Source organism: Mus caroli, chromosome X (assembly GCF_900094665.2).
Source record: "Mus caroli chromosome X, CAROLI_EIJ_v1.1, whole genome shotgun sequence".
NCBI lineage: Eukaryota > Metazoa > Chordata > Mammalia > Rodentia > Muridae > Mus > Mus caroli.
In genome coordinates this window covers 62,213,115-62,226,236 of record NC_034589.1, presented here as the reverse complement: position 1 = coordinate 62,226,236, position 13,122 = coordinate 62,213,115, and the positions used below count along the sequence as shown (strand labels likewise).

At 35.7% G+C, this 13,122-nt stretch overlaps 1 pseudogene; it reads left to right on the top strand.

Annotated features, from left to right (window-relative positions):
• Nucleotides 1-4,501: 4,501 nt before the first annotated feature.
• The window catches only part of LOC110286230, a 47,990-nt pseudogene continuing 39,369 nt past the window's right edge, over nt 4,502-13,122 (top strand).

Sequence of the window (13,122 nt, the reverse complement as noted above, 5' to 3'; positions counted from 1 at the left end):
GGATTGCAAGTCCAATGGGCCTCTCTTGCCAGTGATGGCCGACTAGGCCATCTTTTGATACATATGCAGCTAGAGTCAAGAGCTCCCGGGTACACAGGGCCCCCAATGGAGGAGGTAGAGAAAATACCCAAGGAGCTAAAGGGATCTGCAGCCCTATAGGTGGAACAACATTATGAACTAACCAGACTCTTCTTAAAATTTTAGTGATATATATATATATATATATATATATATATATATACACACACACACACACATATATATTTATATGTATTATTTATGTAATACATATATATATGTATTATTTGTACAAAAACTTTGAACATATTCATAAAAGTAATTTCATTTAAACATTGAAATTAGCTGCTACAGAATTAAACTATATGGAAATTTAAATAAATCACAAAGGCATTAATTGGAATACAATTAAATAAAACTTTACATTTCAGTCTTCACTCTCCTTGTTTTTGTGCATGCAAAGTATTAATACAGAGATTCTCTGGGAACCCATAGACTACTCCACCCCAGTAAGCAGGTAGGCCTATTGCAGATCTTCATCTCTCCCTCAGCTTCTCCAAAACCAATTCCCTGGACTACTTGTTATGGCCTCTCCTCAATTTCTGCCCCAATTTCCAGGAGACTAAACAAATCCTGGTGGAACATTGCTTTCCTCCCTATTGTTTTAACCCTCCTAGCCAATCCCCATTCATAAGTGTCAAATCTAAACACCTAGAAACACATTTGGCTTGGAATACCCAGTGACCACATCTTATTAGAATCCCAGAAGAATGCCCTACCAAGGAACACACAGCTACCACACACTTCAAAGAATCAAAGAGGACAACAGAAACCAAGATATATATATATATATATATATATATATATATATATATATATATATATATATATATATATATATATATATATCAACCCAACAAGGACAAGACTATATATTAGCACCTAGAATTATAATCGTCCCAATCCCGGATGCCAAAATGCCAGGACACTACATCTTGACTAGTGCCCAGGAACACCACCATAGCAGGCACTGATGATCGCAACATAGCTGAAAAAAACAGAAACAAGAAAAAAAAAAAACACCTTAAAATAGCCTTTATGAATATGATAGGTGTCTTTACATTTTTCATTTAAAAAAAAAAGCTGAAGTCAAACCACAGAAGTGGGTATAAACATACACATCCTCATACACACCTCTACACACAGTCTTTTTTTTTGTATTGGATATTTTCTTTATTTGCATTTCAAAGGTTCCCCCTCCAAAAGGCCCTCCCCCCCTCCCCTGATTCTATGAGGATGCTCCCTCACCAACCCAACCATTTCTGCCTCCCTACCCTGTCATTCCCCTACACTGGGACATCAAGCCTTCCCAGGGCCAAGGACCTCTCCTCCAATTGATGCCCCACAAGGCCATCATCTGCTACATATATGGCTAGAGCCATGGGTCCCTCCACATGTACTCTTTGGTTGGTGGTTTAGTCTCTGGGAACTCTTAGTTGTCTGGTTGGTTGTTTTCCTATGGGGTTACAAACCCCATCAGCTCCTTCAGCCCTTTCTCTAACTCCTCCTTTGTAGTCCCCATGCTCAGTCCAATGATTGGCTGCAAGCATCTGCGTCTGTATTTGTCAGGCTCTGGCAGAGCCTCTCAGGAGAGAGCTATATCAAGCTCCTGTCAGCAAGCATTTCTTGGCACCCACAATAGTGTCTGGGTGACTATATTTAGGATGGATCCCCAGGTGAGGCAGTCTCTGGATGGCATTTCCTTCAGTCTCTGCTCCACACTTTATCTCTGTATCTCCTTCCATGGGTGTTTTGTTCCCCCTACTAAGAAGGACTTAAGTATCCACACTTCAGTTTTCCTTCTTGAGCTTCATGTGGTCTGTGAATTTCATCTTGGGTGTTCCAAGCATCTAAGCTAATATCCACTTATCAGTGAATGCATACCATGCATGTTCTTTTGTGATTGGGTTGATATTTTCTAGTTCCATCCACTTGCCTAAGAATTTCATAAATTTATTGTTTTTAATAGCTGAGTAGTACTCCATTATGCAAATGTATCACATTTTCTGTATCTATTCCTCTGTTGAAGAACATCTGGATTTCCAGCTTTTGGCTATTATAAATAAGGTTGCTGTAGAGCATGTTTCTAAAATGTGACACTTTTTAAAGACAGAATGATATTCTGATGGCAGAGCTAGAATGTGGAGTAATGAATTCTTGTGAATGATTTTGTTTTAACTTTCATTTGTTCTCTGAATTCTATTGGGCTGTTAGAATTCAAAGTCATCTATTTGGAAGAAGACAGTACCTGTTTAATAATTTTTAACAATAGCACATGGCATCTGTATGTAGAAATATTTGATAAATAATAAAAACATAAATTGTTTTAAAATGAATATAGAAATTCTTAAAGAGGAAATGACTGAGTAAATCCTGTAAAGCAGTTGGTGACAACCCTTTTGGGGATCTCATGTTAGATGTGCTTCATAATCAGTTATTTACATTACCATTCATAACAGTAGCAATTATAGTTATGAAATAACAACTAAATAACTTTAAGGTTGGGGGGGTCACCACAGATGAGGAATTATTTTAAAAGGTGGCAGCAATAAAAAGCTTTGAGAACCACTGCCTTAAAGAAATCTATGAAAACACAAACTTTGGAAGCAAATGAATAAAAACAGCTCAAGATCTGAAAGTAGAAATAAAATCAATAAAGAAAGTTAAAAGTTAAGAATTTTAACAGAAACTGCAGAGGCAAGCTTCACTAACAGAATACAAGAGATGAAAGAGAAAATCTCAGTGGTTGAAGATTTGATAGAAAACATGTATATATCAGTCAAAGAAAATGTTGACTATAAAAACTCTTGTCATCTCTGACAATTACCTTCATAACAGTGTGATAGAACCACGAACATGTCAGCCAAAGCTATCAACACTTGTCAAATAAACACGTCTCCATCATTTACTTATCACATTACTTGCTTGTCTTGTTGCTGTGACAAAATAGCCTAACAAAAGCAACTTGTAAAGAAAGGGTTTATTTTGGCTCATAGTTAAAGTGTACTTTCATCATAATATCGAAGTTATAATGGCAGGAGTATGAGTCAGTTGATAATACTGCATTCAGATTAGGAGCAGTTGGAAATGAATGCTTGAGATCATGACAGTTTTTCCTTTTTACCCAGTCTGGGACCTTAGCCTATGGAATGGAACCACAAATATGTGGGGCAATGGGTTATGTACAATTGCCTGGTCTCCAATCAAGCTGAGATAGAACCCCAGTGGTGATAATTTTCACCTACATAGGACAAAAGGTGTTCCCTCATGTCTCCTGGACCCTGGCTCCTGTCGAAGTTACCACCCTCACAGCCCCCACAAGAGAAGCATGTGGCTAGTAGTCATGTACACAATGTCCCAAGCTTCTGACCTTCAGGCTAGACTCCTCCCAGTTACCTAGCAATGGCAAAATAACACAGCCCTCTATAAAAGGGTCTGCTTGGCCCCTCCTCACTCTCTTAAGCTTTTACATTCCTTACTCTCTCCCTCTTACTCTCTAAGCTTTTACCTCTCTCTCTCTCTCTCTCTCTCTCTCTCTCTCTCTCTCTCTCTCTCTCTCTCTGCCTTTACCTTTCTTACTCTCTAACACTCTTTCTCTCTTTCCCTTTCTCCCTCTCTCCACATGGCCATGGCGGTCTCTCTCTCTTCTACCTTTTCTCTTTCCCCCTGCCTTTCTACAATAAAGCTCTAAAACCATAGACTATCTCTGTTCATCAAGGCCTGCTGTGCTTGGACGATGGGATAGGCTTTCTCCTAATGAGCTGTGCCCATTCTCCAGTCAGAAGGCCTTCCTGAGCTCCAGCCACTGACCGGACTAAGGACTCTCACCTGTGTGGGAACCTCTCTCCCTCTGCCCTCATCTTGTATCTCTGGGGCCAAGAGTGTCACCCCTGGGCCCCTGGTACCAGGATCTGCCCCTTGCCCACACCCTGCCATGTGGGGTCACTGGCTTCACACAGCCAGATGCTCACCCAGGGCCGAGTGCTAAGTGTCCGGCAGTCCTCCCCTATCTGCCTCCCCAGAGCACAAGAACTCTGGCTGGATGTGGGCACTCTCTCCCTCCCCCATCTCCTCCTATACCCACAGCCCCACACAAATATTTAGGGTAGATCTTCCTATATTAACTAATATAATCCAGATTATCCTTCTCAGGAATGCAAAAAAGCATATCTAATTCTAGGTAATTTCTCATATGAGATAAATACTGGGGTTTCAAGATCCCTTCAAGGAGATAATAAATATCATATCTGTATAGTATAGTTATAGCATAAGCTTATAACTAAAGGAAATATCCATGAGACTAAAGAAGACATAATCAAATCAAGGATTGTGATATCATGATTTGTTTCTATACTTATCTATGGTACTTTCTCCACAAACCTAAACAAAAAGTAGAGTATATAAGCAAAGCCTCTAACAGAACATGCCTCTGAAGACTTTTCGGAGAGTCCAGAGAGGTCATGAGCCTGATCCATGTGATGGAAGAGGGGAGGAAAAGGAAGATGTGGGAAAAGGGAACCAGGTGCAGCAGTCAGGTGATCCAGTGGTACAAAAGGGGCAGGTAACCAAAATGTCTGGATTATATAGGGAATGGCAGCTCATCACCTTGGGCTGGAGACTTCAGCATGAATGGTGAGGTAGGAATTGAAGGAAGCTGTGAGAATCTGGGGGCCAAGACTGCTTTTGACATGTTAAATAGACACCTCAGTCATTCATCTCAGGTTTGAAACTTAATGTCAGGTCAAGGGTTATTTACATTGCACATGACTTCAAATAGTTTTATCACTACAAAATCCTACCCCACTATGGACAATAACCTCATTGATGTTGTGCTTTGGAGTCTTCCTTTTGGGTAACTCTATACTTCCCATATACTCTATGCTAAGGTGATTTGCTCCTCAGGGCAGGGTGGTGCAGAAAACTTTCATTAATACATGAATCTTAAATCTCAGAGGATGTTTTTGTGATCCTTATTCATCTACTAGGGAGAATCATTACCATTTCTATAGATGCAGCTACTTTTGTTTTGTTTTGTTTTACTGATTAGTGGTCATGGCTACTTGGCCAAGCTATTCTCTACTATAAGATAACAATATGGTGAACATGGTATATCCAGGAATAATTGAATTGAGAGTGTGAGTGCACATTGTCATTTTTAAATTAAATCAGGAAAACTTGACCTGATTATTTACTGGACACATCAGATGTCCATCTGTCTACCCATTTATTCCTCTGAACCAGGTCTTGCTTTTGCCTCTGTAGTCAGAATCAGATCCACACCTCCACTCTCAAACTTGTGACCCTCTGAGGCATGATTAACAGCAGCAGTTGTTTCTCTGTAGTTGGTTTGTGTTATCTCATCAAGACAGGCTCTATTTACATTTCTATTGATCTACTTCTGAAATCTGTTGAAACTTTGCACTTTAGCCCTCTGTATTCATTCTGTAATACATACTATGTGATATGTGATATGAGAAATAAACATAGTAATAATATTGGAATAAAAGATCTTGTGTTTTCCTCAACCAGGTTTCCAAAGAAAGTGAAACTATCTGGCAAATTGTTGCCACTCAAATATAATTATCTCTGAGTTTATTTGTATTTAAATACATTCTAATGTTGCAAAAGGATACAGGTGTGCATGGTTTGGGTTTTGACAGAGCTCTCATGACAGTAGAGAAAGTAGACAGGGATAGGTTTAGCCTCAGTATCTCACTAGTACCACTGCAAATCTACAAGAGCAAAGATGCAGCCTTGAAATAGAAATTCATCATGCAGTATTCACAAAACAGTGTTCATATAAGCAATGCTTCAATCCTTAATGGATAGTGAAGGATATGCTATTTCTAGATTCTAAAAATATAACCATATTCATACCAATAAATGAAAAACTAAATATGAGAGTTAAATGTTCAACTGCCAGTTAGTGTGTGAGGAAAGCTATTATGAAAGGTTAAAAACATGTCAAAAATGTATGCCAAAGCTTTTCTTTTTTCTTTTTTTGTATTAAAGTTTGCAGATAAAGCTACTTTCAAATTGTGGAGATTTTTAAACACAAAGGCTCAACTGTACTATTTTATGAGGAATCCTAAGCAAGTTTTCTATTTTTAGAAACTAGAATTGCCAGAAGGATCAAGGACATCGGTGATTACAATAGCTTCATATTGCTTCAAGGAGCTCAAGTGATTAGAATATCTGCTTGAAGAAAAGAAAATGCCGTCATGTCTATCCAAACTTAAAAAAAAATGTGGCAAATAATGATTTGTTGCTTCATGAAAGTGAAAGTCTCTAAAGCTGGAATTCCATACTAATGCTTTCTTTGATGTATTTTCTATTCTAAAGGAGGAAAACTCTCAGGAGATAAAATAGAAGTGACTTAGCTACCTATGCCAGAATGTTGTTCTTAGACCTGCTACTACCTAACTATGTGATTTTGAGAAAATTGCTCAACTTTTTTGAATGCTGGTTTCTCCATCTGTAAAATGATGACATTGAAATCAAAGCCAAAGAGATGGTTCAGCAGATAGAGACTCCTGTGCACAACTCTGATGATGTGCACTTTGTTCCTAGATTTCACAGTGTAGCAGTAGAGAATGACTCCTAAGAGTTGTCCTCTGACATGCACATGTACCAATCTGCCTGCACTTTCTCACAACAAATGAATAAACACATATTTTTAAACTGAGTAATATAAGTTGGTATGCTGGTCAAATAAAATTATGGCTATGAAATGCTTAATAAATCTGGAAGTTCCAGGCAAATAAATCTTAGCATATTTATTTACTAAAGGACTATGAACATATAAACAACAATAATAGTAATGTTAACATTTGCAAATCCTTTATTCTTTTCCAGATGCAGAATTCTGTCAGCAGAGTTTTCCTCCAAGCTACAAATCATAAGAGATGAAAGAATATAAGCATAAAAGTTCAATTGGCTGAAAATTAGCTACCTGAGAATAAAGCAAATAATTAAAGCTTGCACAGCAATTAGACATGTGATAGAAGAAAGTTTTTCTGAACTATAAAGTTTGACTTTGCTGTTCAAAATAGTTCATTATGTTTCAGCTGAACTTAATGTTATATATATATATATATATATATATATATATATATATATATATAGCCTGGTGATATTTTTAAATTACCTGGATAAAGAAAATATCTATTTATAGTGCATTAGTAAAACCAGACAACTTAAAAAGAAAGGAAAGCATTGCTCTATGAAATTTCTGTTCTGCAATACTGAGTACAGGAAGAAAGTAAAACAGTGCCTTTAGAACTGTGAAGTAAAAAGGATGTGAACTCAGTTTTCTTTACTGAGTCAAGATAGTATTCATTGATAAGAGTCACACTGCACCTTGCAGAAGCAGTAGCTCTGAACTTTTTTTGCTATGAATAGCAGAACAGGCAAAAAAATGTTAAAAAATATTCGAATTAATGATCTCTATGGAATATAAACTCAAAACTACTGAGGGATAATAAGACTAAACTAGATAAGAATTTTGTAGAGCAAAGTATATGTGCAGCAGAGACAAAAGGCAAGATATTTATGGAAATAACAATAATTGATTGTATGCATTGAACCTCAACAATGAAAGCTAAAACAGATATATGGAGTTCTTTTAAAATATTAGATAACCTGAGCTAAACAAAGACTTTTAATGATCCCATCTGTATGTATATGACACATAAGTGCATTTATTCTTCTTATATCAGTTTGTATTTTCAAAACAAATCAAATATAATCTCATAGAAAAAGCCTTTGAAATTTATATTTTATCTGCAAAGATATTTAGTACTAATGATAACTGGAAAAATTTGAAGAAAATCTATTGAAGAGATATTAACTTAACCAGATATTAAAACAGACTATAAATATGTAACAATATAAGAATCAATAGTCATATAAAATAAATATATAACTTTGTCTTCAGATATTTTTATTGTGAAAACAAACTCAACATATTTAAATCAGAACAATGGGAAAAATATTCCTTCAAACTCTCTGGAGTTAACTACTTGGTAATTACAAGTAAATCCTTACAACAATTATCAAAACAATTTCAGGTGTATTAAAGAGCCAAATATAACATAGAGATGATGTTAAAATTTCCAAGAAAATGTAGATAAATGTGTATTTTACCATAATTTTCCATAATATAATTATATTAAGATTCCTGGGCCCCAATATTTATTGGGTAATATAAAAGAACACTACTGCATTGGTCTTTGCTTTGGACTTGTTTGTAGTCCTCTCTACTTTTTTATGTTGAACTCTTACTGTCCAGTGTGATAATATTAACAACTGAGGTCTTTGGGAGCTAATTAGAATTAGAGAAGTTCTTAAGGACAAACTTGTCAATAGGATTGGTACCCATTTAAGAGTCAACAAAGAACTTGCTTCCTTTCTCTATTCTATGCCAGGTGATGGTACCAGAAAAGTCAACAGTCTCCAAAACAGAAATGGCTCCTTTCCAAAATTTAACTATGCTTAGAACATCATGAAATGTAGCAAAAAAAAAAAAAAAAAAAAAAAAGTTTGTAGCTTAGAAGTTCACACTACTTTACTAGAGCCCAACAGAGAGACTTCTCTAGCCCCATTTTTTTTTTTTTCAGAAAAAATAGTTGCCACCAGGCATAATGTTGTAAAGTGGTTTACTAAACTTGTTTTTGTTTGTTTTGTTTTGTTTTTTTAATTTGTTGAAATCAGGGATTCACTATGCAACCTAAGTTGCAAGCATGAGGTACCATACATTACAGACTTAATTATTTCATTTATGGTGAACAAATATGTCCTTTGCTATATAAATTTTTGTAGTTTATATTAATAAATACCAAGAGGTGAATATCAATTTATTAGTAGGAGATGAATTTATTCCTCCCAACCAGATTGTAAATGTTACCAATGAAAAAACATAATTATTTCCTGTATTGTACTGTATTAGATAAAATGATTTAATGATTCAAAAGGAGAAATGGCAAAGAGTTTTATCCTGCCAGTGCCTTAGATACTTCTAAAATGCTGAAATAAAATACCCTGATAAAAGCATCTTAAAGGTAAAAAAAAAAAAAAAAGTTTGCTGTGACTTACACTTCCAGAAAAAATATTTCCCATTGTGTTAGGGAAGATTTGACACCAGGCAAGGAATGTATGATGGTAAGAACAGGCACTAGCTGGTTTTAATGTATTCATACATAATAAGAAGAGAGCAATGACTGCATCCTCATAATCCTTTTTTTTCTTTTCTTTCTTTTTTTTTTAATATTTTTTCTTAGGTATTTTCCTCATTTACATTTCCAATGCTATCCCAAAAGTCCTCCATATCTTCCCCCCCACTCCCCTACCCCCCCATTCCCACTTTTTGGCCCTAGCATTCCCCTGTACTAGGGCATATAAAGTTTGGATGTCCAATGGGCCTCTCTTTTCAGTAACTCACTATGTCCATTTTATTCAGTCAAGAATACCCTGAATAAGGAATGGTCCTTTCTACAATTAAAATGGATCTCCTAACATCAATAAAGTTAATCAAGGCAATCACTCATAGACATCATCAGAGGCTAACCTTAATCTAGATGTATTAATAAGCGTGGCTCCTGGGTGATGTTTAATTTTGTCAAGTTGGCAATTTACACTAATGATCACACTTAGTAAAGATGGAATAGCACAGGACAATGCATTCACTTCTATCCCTAGTATACTCATTGATTTCCAGGCATAAAGGAACTAACAGGATTTAACTCTTTTTTTCCCTTTTAAATTGAAGAAGACCCAGTGTTTCAAAGCTACAGAGTACCACCAAACTTTTCTAAGAATGTCTGTATATTATTACAAATTGAGTGTTCTGAATTACTAATTGATCATTCATTCATTTGCACAGGAAACACATGTGGGTTTTGTTTAAATACTATTTCTGCTACAGTAAGCCAGAGGCACAGCCTGAGATCCTAGCCTTCTAACAAGTTTGTATGTGATGCTGATGCATGTGACCCCATGGCCTGTGAAACACACTCAGAGAAGCAGGACTATATTAACACATTATTGTCTAATTAATTTCAGATACACAGACACATACATATTTATAGGTGTTTTGTTATACTAACTTGTATGAACAGAAAATAAGACTTTTTTTTTTTTTTTTTTTTTTTTTTTTTTACTGAGAAATGTAGTATAATTAACTTCAGGCAATGCCACATTAACTAAATTATTATTTTTTTTTACAGATTGAGATGGATGATATGTAGACACTTTAAAGATAGTTTTGACTAATTTGGGAATATCCATACATTAACTCTAGTTAAAGCTTGGAAAGACTGAAGAGGCAAAGAGTGAAATGCCAGTCAGAGAGACAAACTTGTCACTAAACAAGTCTTCAAATCAAATAAAACCACAGAGCTCTTTCAGCTGCTAGGATATCAACTCTAGTTTGATCATGTTCCTTTCTCTATTGTTTAGTGATTGCCCATTTGGTTAGACATGATTGAAGGGAAAAAAAAAAAGATAAATGCCACTTAAGCTAGAAAGAAAGTGTTGGAAACACATAAACAGTAACAGTCTTTGGCTTAAAAACTCAGGTTAAGAATAAAACCTGTGACATTTCATTTTGCTAGAAAAACACAAGGAACTTCCTTGGCTGATCTAAGACATGGAGGGAAAATGAATAATTTCCAAGTGTTCTGAGATCATGCATGAGCTGCTTAGTTTGAAGCTGAGCTACCAGTATGGAATTGGGGTCATTTTATCCAGTATAGGATGAATAATGGAAGAGTGAGCACATAGATTGATAAACAGTCTCTGAAGAAAGAAATTTAAGAAGATCTCAGATGAAAAGATCGCCCATGCACATGGATTGGCAGGATTAATATAGTAAAAATGGCTATCCTGCCGAAAGCAATCTACAGATTCAATGCAATCCACATCAAAATTCAAACTCAATTCTTCATTGAGTAAGAAAGGACAATTTGCAAATTCATCTGGAATAATAAAAAAACCTAGGATAGCAAAAACTATTCTCAACAATAAAAGAACCTCTGGTGGAATCACCATGCTTGACATTAAGCTGTACTACAGAGCAATTATGATAAATACTACATGGTACTGGTATAGTGACAGACAGGTAGATCAATGGCATAGAGTTGAAGACTCAGAAATGAATCCACACACCTATGGTCACTTGATCTTTGACAAGGGAGCTAGAACCATCCAGTGGAATGAAGACAGCATTTTCAACAAATGGTGCTGTCACAACTGGCAGTTATCATGTAGAAGAATGCGAATTGATCCATTCTTATTTCCTTGTAAAAAGCTCAAGTTTAAGTGGATCAACGAGCTCCACATAAAAGCAGAGACACTGAAATTTATAGAGGAGAAAGTAGGGAAAAACCTCGAAGATATGGGCACAAGAGAAAAATTCCTAAACAGAACAGCAATGGCTTGTTCTGTAAGATCAAGAATTGACAAATGGGACCTCATAAAATTGCAAAGCTTCTGTAAGGCAAAAGACACTTTCAGTAAGACAAAAAGGCCACCAACGGATTGGGAAAGGATTTTTACTAATCCTAAATCTGATAGGGGACTAATATCCAATATATACAAAGAGCTCAAGAAGCAGGACTCCAGAAATTCAAATAACCCCATTAAAAATGGGGTACAGAGCTAAACAAAGAATTCTCAACTGAGGAATACCGAATGGCTGAGAAGCACCTGAAAAAATATTCAACATCCTTAATCATCAGGGAAATGCAAATCAAATCAACCTTGAGATTCCACCTCACATAAGTCAGAATGGCGAAGATCAAAAATTCAGGTGACAGCAGATGCTGGCAAGGATGTGGAGAAAGAGAATCATTCCATCATTCCTCCATTGCTGGTGGGATTTCAAGCTTGTACAACCACTCTAGAAATCAGTCTGGAGGTACCTCAGAAAATTGGACATAGTACTACCAGAAGATCCAGCAATACTTCTCCTGGGCATATACCCAGTAGATGTTCCAACTGATAATAAGAACACATGTTCCACTATGTTCATAACAGCCTTATTTATAATAGCCAGAAGCTGAAAAGAACCCATATGTCCCTCAACGGAGGAATGGATACAGAAAATGTGGTCCATTTACACAATGGAGTACTATTCACCTATTAAAAACAATGAATTTATGAAATTCTTGGACAAATGGATGTATCTGGAGGATATCATCCTTAGTGAGGTAACCCAATCACAAAATCAAATAAAAATTTTATAGTTTATTTAAGCAAAACAAATATTAATAATCTGGAAATGTGTGGAAGGATACACTGGTATATCTAATTTTCACCCACTAAGAAGGTAGGCACATAAAATTATCATACCATAGATTTGAACAATGTTTTATTGTATACTCCATACATATCAAGAGTCTATTTTACAACCTAGGTATGAGTTATAGGAATATCATTATATTTATATATTACTGAAATTATTGAACTAGTATTATTAACTGATAGTTTATGGAACTATGATATTTATAGTTTAAATACACAATGATGTTATTAGTGCTAGATAAACATGATTTTTAAAATGGCATGAAAGACTATTTCTAAAAACTAATCATATTTGCAGTAGATTGATGGAACTGACTTGACTGAATCTGAAAAGAGCTTCTCAAAATCCAGCTGGATAGAAATGTATTTTTTCAAAGGAACTACCCATATATATTTGATGATTCTATGAGCTTTCAAAGCCATGAAATTGGCTATTATGCATCTACTTTTTGAAAGCTATGCCAAGTTCCAGTGTAATTTCCGTTGCCTTTCTGCTAAACTTACCATTTCTAGTCAGACCAATTTAAATTTACTATAATCAAGATTCTATTCTCTTCCCTCTTCCATGTGACCACCTTTTAAAATGACTTGGCTAGCCAGTCTTGCTGTGATAAAGATGTACACCTCGAGCCTTCACTTTGAGAACAAATCCCATAGGTTGCTTTTGATTTGCAGAATCATTTTCGAAACACTTTTCTGTAATTAGAGAAATTTTATTTGGGCTTATTTTTCTTATCATTTTAT